Source organism: Artemia franciscana, unplaced genomic scaffold (assembly GCF_032884065.1).
Source record: "Artemia franciscana unplaced genomic scaffold, ASM3288406v1 Scaffold_4513, whole genome shotgun sequence".
NCBI lineage: Eukaryota > Metazoa > Arthropoda > Branchiopoda > Anostraca > Artemiidae > Artemia > Artemia franciscana.
Genome location: NW_027064986.1, coordinates 11,252 through 22,502, shown reverse-complemented (window position 1 = coordinate 22,502; position 11,251 = coordinate 11,252).

The window sequence follows — 11,251 nt, the reverse complement described above, 5'->3', positions numbered from 1 at the left end:
ACCATGTGCAATCATAAAATAGTCTAATATCTTCATTTTTTCAACATACGTAGCTATTACCCTCGAAAACTAAAACTTTTGAAATAGGAAAAGAGCCTTTAATCACATTCTTAACCATTTGCAATCATAAAATAGTCTAATATCTTCATTTTTTCAACATACGTAGCTATTACCCTCAAAAACTAAAACTTTTGAAATAGGAAAAGAGCCTTTAATCACATGCTTTACCATGTGCAATCATAAAATAGTCTAATATCTTCATTTTTCAACATACGTAGCTATTACCCCTCGGAAACTAAAACTTTTGACATAGGAAAAGAGCCTTTAATCACATTCTTTACCATTTGCAATCATAAAATAGTCTAATATCTTCATTTTTTCAACAGACGTAGCTATTACCCTCGAAAACTAAAAGTTTTGAAATAGGAAAAGAGCCTTTAATCACATTCTTTACCATGTGCAATGATAAAATAGTCTAATATCTTCATTTTTTCAACAGACATAGCTATTACCCTCGAAAACTAAAACTTTTGAAATAGGAAAAGAGCCTTTAATCACATTCTTTACCATTTGCAATCATAAAATAGTCTAATATCTTCTTTTTTTCAACATACGTAGCTATCACCCTCGAAAACTAAAACTTTTGAAATAGAAAAAAGGCCTTTAATCACATTGTGTACCATGAGCAATCATAAAATAGTCTAATATCTTCGATTTTTTCAACATACGTAGCTATTACCCTCGAAAATAAAACTTTTGAAATAGGAAAAGAGCCTTTAATCACATTATTTACCATTTGCAATCATAAAATAGTCTAATATCTTCATTTCTTCAACATACGTAGCTATTACCCTCGAAAACTAAAACCATTGAAATAGGAAAAGAGCCTTTAATCACATTCTTTACCATGTGCAATTATAAAATAGTCTAATATCTTCATTTTTTCAACATACGTAGCTATTACCCTCGAAAACTAAAACTTTTGACATAGCAAAAGAGCCTTTAATCACATTCTTTACCATGTGCAATCATAAAATAGTCTAATATCTTCATTTTTTCAACATACGTAGCTATTACCCTCGAAAACTAAAACTTTTGAAATAGGAAAAGAGCCTTTAATCACGATTCTTAACCATTTGCAATCATAAAATAGTCTAATATCTTCATTTTTTCAACATACGTAGCTATTACCCTCAAAAACTAAAACTTTTGAAATAGGAAAAGAGCCTTTAATCACATGCTTTACCATGTGCAATCATAAAATAGTCTAATATCTTCATTTTTTCAACATACGTAGCTATTACCCTCGGAAACTAAAACTTTTGACATAGGAAAAGAGCCTTTAATCACATTCTTTACCATTTGCAATCATAAAATAGTCTAATATCTTCATTTTTTCAACATACGTAGCTATTACCCTCGAAAACTAAAAGTTTTGAAATAGGAAAGAGCCTTTAATCACATTCTTTACCATGTGCAATGATAAAATAGTCTAATATCTTCATTTTTTCAACAGACATAGCTATTACCCTCGAAAACTAAAACTTTTGAAATAGGAAAAGAGCCTTTAATCACATTCTTTACCATTTGCAATCATAAAATAGTCTAATATCTTCATTTTTTCAACATACGTAGCTATTACCCTCGAAAACTAAAACTTTTGAAATAGGGAAAAGAGCCTTTAATCACATGCTTTACCATTTGCAATCATAAAATAGTCTAATATCTTCATTTTTTTAACATACGTAGCTATTACCCTCGAAAACTAAAACTTTTGAAATAGGAAAAGAGCTTCTAATCACATTCTTTACCATGTGCAATCATAAAATTGTCTAATATATTCATTTTTCCAACATACGTAGCTATTACCCTCGAAAACTAAAACTTTTGAAATAGGAAAAGAGCCTTTAATCACATTCTTTACCATGTGCAATCATAAAATAGTCTAATATCTTCATTTTTTCAACATACGTAGCTATTACCCTCGAAAATAAAACTTTTGAAATAGGAAAAGAGCCTTTAATCACATTATTTACCATTTGCAATCATAAAATAGTCTAATATCTTCATTTCTTCAACATACGTAGCTATTACCCCTCGAGAAACTAAAACCATTGAAATAGGAAAAGAGCCTTTAATCACATTCTTTACCATGTGCAATTATAAGATAGTCTAATATCTTCATTTTTTCAACATACGTAGCTATTACCCTCGAAAACTAAAACTTTTGACATAGCAAAAGAGCCTTTAATCACATTCTTTACCATGTGCAATCATAAAATAGTCTAATATCTTCATTTTTTCAACATACGTAGCTATTACCCTCGAAAACTAAAACTTTTGAAATAGGAAAAGAGCCTTTAATCACATTCTTAACCATTTGCAATCATAAAATAGTCTAATATCTTCATTTTTTCAACATACGTAGCTATTACCCTCAAAAACTAAAACTTTTGAAATAGGAAAAGAGCCTTTAATCACATGCTTTACCATGTGCAATCATAAAATAGTCTAATATCTTCATTTTTTCAACATACGTAGCTATTACCCTCGGAAACTAAAACTTTTGACATAGGAAAAGAGCCTTTAATCACATTCTTTACCATTTGCAATCATAAAATAGTCTAATATCTTCATTTTTTCAACAGACGTAGCTATTACCCTCGAAAACTAAAAGTTTTGAAATAGGAAAAGAGCCTTTAATCACATTCTTTACCATGTGCAATGATAAAATAGTCTAATATCTTCATTTTTTTCAACAGACATAGCTATTACCCTCGAAAACTAAAACTTTTGAAATAGGAAAAGAGCCTTTAATCACATTCTTTACCATTTGCAATCATAAAATAGTCTAATATCTTCATTTTTTCAACATACGTAGCTATCACCCTCGAAAACTAAAAATTTTGAAATAGAAAAAAGGCCTTTAATCACATTGTGTACCATGAGCAATCATAAAATAGTCTAATATCTTCATTTTTTCAACAGACCTAGCTATTACCCTTGAAAACTAAACCTTTTTTATAGGAAAAGAGCCTTTAATCACATTCTTTACCATTTGCAATCATAAAATTGTCTAATATCTACAATTTTTCAACATATGTGGCTATTACCCTCGAAAACTAAAACTTTTGAAATAGGAAAAGAGCCTTTAATCACATTCTTTGCCATGTGCAATCATAACATTGTCTAATATCTTTATTTTTTCAACATACGTAGCTATTACCCTCGAAAACTAAAACTTTTGAAATAGGAAAAGAGCCTTTAATCACATTCTTTACCATTTGCAATCACAAAAAAAGTCTAATATCTTCATTTTTTCAACATACGTAGCTATTACCCTCGAAAACTAAAACTTTTGAAATAGGAAAAGAGCCTTTAATCACGTTCTTTACCTTGTGCAATCATAAGATAGACTAATATCTTCATTTTTTCAACATACTTAGCTATTACCCTCGAAAACTAAAACTTTTGAAATAGGAAAAGAGCCTTTAATCACATTCTTTAACATGTGCAATCATAAAATAGTCTAATATCTTCATTTTTTCAACATATGTAGCTATCACCCTCGAAAACTAAAACTTTTGAAATAGGAAAAGAGCCTTTAATGACATTCTTTACCATGTGCAATCATAAAATAGTCTAATATCTTCATTTTTTCCACAGACAAAGCTATTACCCTCGAAAACTAAAACTTTTTAAATGGGAAAAGAGCCTTTAATCACATTCTTTACCATGTGCAATCATAAAATAGTCTAATATCTTCATTTTTCCACAGACATAACTATTACGCTCGAAAACTAAAACTTTTGAAATAGGAAAAGAGCCTTTAATCACATTCTTTACCATTTGCAATCATAAAATAGTCTAATAACTTCATTTTTTTACACATTCTTTACCATTTGCAATCATAAAATAGTCTAATATCTTCATTTTTTCAACATACGTACATATTACCCTCGAAAACTAAAACTTTTGAAATAGGAAAAGAGCCTTTAATCACATTCTTTACCATGTGCAATGATAAAATAGTCTAATATCTTCATTTTTTCAACAGACATAGCTATTACCCTCGAAAACTAAAACTTTTGAAATAGGAAAAGAGCCTTTAATCACATTCTTTACCATTTGCAATCATAAAATAGTCTAATATCTTCATTTTTTCAACATACGTAGCTATCACCCTCGAAAACTAAAACTTTTGAAATAGGAAAAGAGCCTTTAATCACATTGTGTACCATGTGCAATCATAAAATAGTCTAATATCTTCATTTTTTCAACAGACCTAAATATTACCCTTGAAAACTAAAACTTTTTTTATAGGAAAAGAGCCTTTAATCACATTCTTTACCATTTGCAATCATAAAATTGTCTAATATCTACAATTTTTCAACATATGTGGCTATTACCCTCGAAAACTAAAACTTTTGAAATAGGAAAAGAGCCTTTAATCACATTCTTTGCCATGTGCAATCATAACATTGTCTAATATCTTTATTTTTTCAACATATGTAGCTATTACCCTCGAAAACTAAAACTTTTGAAATAGGAAAAGAGCCTTTAATCACGTTCTTTACCATGTGCAATCATAAGATAGTCTAATATCTTCATTTTTTCAACATACGTAGCTATTACCCTCGAAAACTAAAACTTTTGATATAGGAAAAGAGCCTTTAATCACATTCTTTAAAATGTGCAATCATAAAATAGTCTAATATCTTCATTTTTTCAACATACGTAGCTAATTCAAAATAGATTTGAAATAGGAAAAGAGCCTTTAATCACATTCTTTACCATTTGCAATCACAAAAAAAAGTCTAATATCTTCATTTATTCAACATGCGTAGCTATTACCCTCGAAAACTAAAACTTTTGAAATAGGAAAAGAGCCTTTAATCACGTTCTTTACCATGTGCAATCATAAGATAGTCTAATATCTTCATTTTTTCAACATACGTAGCTATTACCCTCGAAAACTAAAACTTTTGAAATAGGAAAAGAGCCTTTAATCACATTCTTTAATATGTGCAATCATAAAATAGTCTAATATCTTCATTTTTTCAACATACGTAGCTAATTCAAAATAGATTTGAAATAGGAAAAGAGCCTTTAATCACATTCTTTATTATTTGCAATCATAGAATAGTCTAATATCTTCATTTTTTCAACATATGTAGCTATTACCCTCGAAAACTAAAACTTTTGAAATAGGAAAAGAGCCTTTAATGACATTCTTTACCATGTGCAATCATAAAATAGTCTAATATCTTCATTTTTTCCACAGACAAAGCTATTACCCTCGAAAACTAAAACTTTTTAAATGGGAAAAGAGCCTTTAATCACATTCTTTACCATGTGCAATCATAAAATAGTCTAATATCTTCATTTTTCCACAGACATAACTATTACGCTCGAAAACTAAAACTTTTGAAATAGGAAAAGAGCCTTTAATCACATTCTTTACCATTTGCAATCATAAAATAGTCTAATAACTTCATTTTTTTACACATTCTTTACCATTTGCAATCATAAAATAGTCTAATATCTTCATTTTTTCAACATACGTAGCTATTACCCTTGTAAACTAAAACTTTTGAAATAGGAAAAGAGCCTTTAATCACATGCTTAACCATTTGCAATAATAACTAGTCTAATATCTTCATTTTTTCAACATACGTAGCTATTACCCTCGAAAACTAAAACTTTTGAAATAGGAAAAGAGCCTTTAATCACATGCTTTACCATGTGCAATCATAAAATAGCCTAATATCTTCATTTTTTCAACATACGTAGCTATTACCCTCGGAAACTAAAACTTTTGACATAGGAAAAGAGCCTTTAATCACATTCTTTACCATTTGCAATCATAAAATAGTCTAATATCTTCATTTTTTCAACAGACGTAGCTATTACCCTCGAAAACTAAAACTTTTGAAATAGGAAAAGAGCCTTTAATCACATTCTTTACCATGTGCAATGATAAAATAGTCTAATATCTTCATTTTTTCAACAGACATAGCTATTACCCACCAAAACTAAAACTTTTGGAATAGGAAAAGAGCCTTTAATCACATTCTTTACCATTTGCAATCATAAAATAGTCTAATATCTTCATTTTTTCAACATACGTAGCTATCACCCTCGAAAACTAAAACTTTTGAAATAGGAAAAGAGCCTTTAATCACATTGTGTACCATGAGCAATCATAAAATAGTCTAATATCTTCATTTTTTCAACAGACCTAGCTATTACCCTTGAAAACTAAAACTTTTTTATAGGAAAAGAGCCTTTAATCACATTCTTTACCATTTGCAATCATAAAATTGTCTAATATCTACAATTTTTCAACATATTTGGCTATTACCCTCGAAAACTAAAACTTTTGAAATAGGAAAAGAGCCTTTAATCACATTCTTAACCATTTGCAATCATAAAATAGTCTAATATCTTCATTTTTTCCATATACGTAGCTATTACCCTCGAAAACTAAAACTTTTGAAATAGGAAAAGAGCCTTTAATCACATGCTTTACCATTTGCAATCATAAAATAGTCTAATATCTTCATTTTTTTAACATACGTAGCTATTACCCTCGAAAACTAAAACTTTTGAAATAGGAAAAGAGCTTCTAATCACATTCTTTACCATGTGCAATCATAAAATTGTCTAATATATTCATTTTTCCAACATACGTAGCTATTACCCTCGAAAACTAAAACTTTTGAAATAGGAAAAGAGCCTTTAATCACATTCTTTACCATGTGCAATCATAAAATAGTCTAATATCTTCATTTTTTCAACATACGTAGCTATTACCCTCGAAAATAAAACTTTTGAAATAGGAAAAGAGCCTTTAATCACATTATTTACCATTTGCAATCATAAAATAGTCTAATATCTTCATTTCTTCAACATACGTCGCTATTACCCTCGAAAACTAAAACCATTGAAATAGGAAAAGAGCCTTTAATCACATTCTTTACCATGTGCAATTATAAAATAGTCTAATATCTTCATTTTTTCAACATACGTAGCTATTACCCTCGAAAACTAAAACTTTTGACATAGCAAAAGAGCCTTTAATCACATTCTTTACCATGTGCAATCATAAAATAGTCTAATATCTTCATTTTTTCAACATACGTAGCTATTACCCTCGAAAACTAAAACTTTTGAAATAGGAAAAGAGCCTTTAATCACATTCTTAACCGTTTGCAATCATAAAATAGTCTAATATCTTCATTTTTTCAACATACGTAGCTATTACCCTCAAAAACTAAAACTTTTGAAATAGGAAAAGAGCCTTTAATCACATGCTTTACCATGTGCAATCATAAAATAGTCTAATATCTTCATTTTTTCAACATACGTAGCTATTACCCTCGGAAACTAAAACTTTTGACATAGGAAAAGAGCCTTTAATCACATTCTTTACCATTTGCAATCATAAAATAGTCTAATATCTTCATTTTTTCAACAGACGTAGCTATTACCCTCGAAAACTAAAAGTTTTGAAATAGGAAAAGAGCCTTTAATCACATTCTTTACCATGTGCAATGATAAAATAGTCTAATATCTTCATTTTTTCAACAGACATAGCTATTACCCTCGAAAACTAAAACTTTTGAAATAGGAAAAGAGCCTTTAATCACATTCTTTACCATTTGCAATCATAAAATAGTCTAATATCTTCATTTTTTCAACATACGTAGCTATCACCCTCGAAAACTAAAACTTTTGAAATAGAAAAAAGGCCTTTAATCACATTGTGTACCATGAGCAATCATAAAATAGTCTAATATCTTCATTTTTTCAACAGACCTAGCTATTACCCTTGAAAACTAAACCTTTTTTATAGGAAAAGAGCCTTTAATCACATTCTTTGCCATGTGCAATCATAACATTGTCTAATATCTTTATTTTTTCAACATACGTAGCTATTACCCTCGAAAACTAAAACTTTTGAAATAGGAAAAGAGCCTTTAATCACATTCTTTACCATTTGCAATCACAAAAAAAAGTCTAATATCTTCATTTTTTCAACATACGTAGCTATTACCCTCGAAAACTAAAACTTTTGAAATAGGAAAAGAGCCTTTAATCACGTTCTTTACCTTGTGCAATCATAAGATAGACTAATATCTTCATTTTTTCAACATACTTAGCTATTACCCTCGAAAACTAAAACTTTTGAAATAGGAAAAGAGCCTTTAATCACATTCTTTAACATGTGCAATCATAAAATAGTCTAATATCTTCATTTTTTCAACATACGTAGCTAATTCAAACTAGATTTGAAATAGGAAAAGAGCCTTTAATCACATTCTTTATTATTTGCAATCATAGAATAGTCTAATATCTTCATTTTTTCAACATATGTAGCTATTACCCTCGAAAACTAAAACTTTTGAAATAGGAAAAGAGCCTTTAATCACATTCTTTACCATGTGCAATCATAAAATAGTCTAATATCTTCATTTTTTCCACAGACAAAGCTATTACCCTCGAAAACTAAAACTTTTTAAATAGGAAAAGAGCCTTTAATCACATTCTTTACCATGTGCAATCATAAAATAGTCTAATATCTTCATTTTTCCACAGACATAACTATTACGCTCGAAAACTAAAACTTTTGAAATAGGAAAAGAGCTTTTAATCACATTCTTTACCATTTGCAATCATAAAATAGTCTAATATCTTCATTTTTTTACACATTCTTTACCATTTGCAATAATAAAATAGTCTAATATCTTCATTTTTTCAACATACGTAGCTATTACCCTTGAAAACTAAAACTTTTGAAATAGGAAAAGAGCCTTTAATCACATTCTTAACCATTTGCAATCATAAAATAGTCTAATATCTTAATTTTTTCAACATACGTAGCTATTACCCTCGAAAACTAAAACTTTTGAAATAGGAAAAGAGCCTTTAATCACATGCTTTACCATGTGCAATCATAAAATAGTCTAATATCTTCATTTTTTCAACATACGTAGCTATTACCCTCGGAAACTAAAACTTTTGACATAGGAAAAGAGCCTTTAATCACATTCTTTACCATTTGCAATCATAAAATAGTCTAATATCTTCATTTTTTCCACAGACATAGCTATTATCCTCGAAAACTAAAACTTTTGAAATAGGAAAAGAGCCTTTAATCACATTCTTTACCATGTGCAATGATAAAATAGTCTAATATCTTCATTTTTTCAACAGACATAGCTATTACCCTCGAAAACTAAAACTTTTGAAATAGGAAAAGAGCCTTTAATCACATTCTTTACCATTTGCAATCATAAAATAGTCTAATATCTTCATTTTTTCAACATACGTAGCTATCACCCTCGAAAACTAAAACTTTTGAAATAGGAAAAGAGCCTTTAATCACATTGTGTACCATGAGCAATCATAAAATAGTCTAATATCTTCATTTTTTCAACAGACCTAGCTATTACCCTTGAAAACTAAAACTTTTTTATAGGAAAAGAGCCTTTAATCACATTCTTTACCATTTGCAATCATAAAATTGTCTAATATCTACAATTTTTCAACATATGTGGCTATTACCCTCGAAAACTGAAACTTTTGAAATAGGAAAAGAGCCTTTAATCACATTCTTTGCCATGTGCAATCATAACATTGTCTAATATCTTTATTTTTTCAACATACGTAGCTATTACCCTCGAAAACTAAAACTTTTGAAATAGGAAAAGAGCCTTTAATCACATTCTTTACCATTTGCAATCACAAAAAAAAGTCTAATATCTTCATTTTTTCAACATACGTAGCTATTACCCTCGAAAACTAAAACTTTTGAAATAGGAAAAGAGCCTTTAATCACATTCTTTAACATGTGCAATCGTAAAATAGTCTAATATCTTCATTTTTTCAACATACGTAGCTAATTCAAAATAGATTTGAAATAGGAAAAGAGCCTTTAATCACATTCTTTATTATTTGCAATCATAGAATAATCTAATATCTTCATTTTTTCAACATATTTAGCTATTACCCTCGAAAACTAAAACTTTTGAAATAGGAAAAGAGCCTTTAATCACATTCTTTACCATGTGCAATCATAAAATAGTCTAATATCTTCATTTTTTCCACAGACAAAGCTATTACCCTCGAAAACTAAAACTTTTGAAATAGGAAAAGAGCCTTTAATCACATTCTTTACCAGGTGCAATCATAAAATAGTCTAATATCTTCATTTTTTCCACAGACAAAGCTATTACCCTCGAAAACTAAAACTTTTTAAATAGGAAAAGAGCCTTTAATCAAATTCTTTACCATGTGCAATCATAAAATAGTCTAATATCTTCATTTTTCCACAGACATAACTATTACCCTCGAAAACTAAAACTTTTGAAATAGGAAAAGAGCCTTTAATCACATGCTTTACCATGTGCAATCATAAAATAGTCTAATATCTTCATTTTTTCAACATACGTAGCTATTACCCTCGGAAACTAAAACTTTTGACATAGGAAAAGAGCCTTTAATCACATGCTTTACCATGTGCAATCATAAAATAGTCTAATATCTTCATTTTTTCAACATACGTAGCTATTACCCTCGGAAACTAAAACTTTTGACATAGGAAAAGAGCCTTTAATCACATTCTTTACCATTTGCAATCATAAAATAGTCTGATATCTTCATTTTTTCAACAGACGAAGCTATTACCCTCGAAAACTAAAACTTTTGAAATAGGAAAAGAGCCTTTAATCACATTCTTTACCATGTGCAATGATAAAATAGTCTAATATCTTCATTTTTTCAACAGACATAGTTATTACCCTCGAAAACTAAAACTTTTGAAATAGGAAAAGAGCCTTTAATCACATTCTTTACCATTTGCAATCATAAAATAGTCTAATATCTTCATTTTTTCAACATACGTAGCTATCACCCTCGAAAACTAAAACTTTTGAAATAGGAAAAGAGCCTTTAATCGCATTGTGTACCATGAGCAATCATAAAATAGTCTAATATCTTCATTTTTTCAACATACGCAGCTATTACCCTCGAAAACTAAAACTTTTGAAATAGGAAAAGAGATTTTAATCACATTCTTTACCATGTGCAATCATAAAATTGTCTAATATATTCATTTTTCCAACATACGTAGCTATTACCCTCGAAAACTAAAACTTTTGAACTAGGAAAAGAGCCTTTAATCACATTCTTTACCATTTGCAATCATAAAATAGTCTAATATCTTCATTTTTTCAACATACGTGGC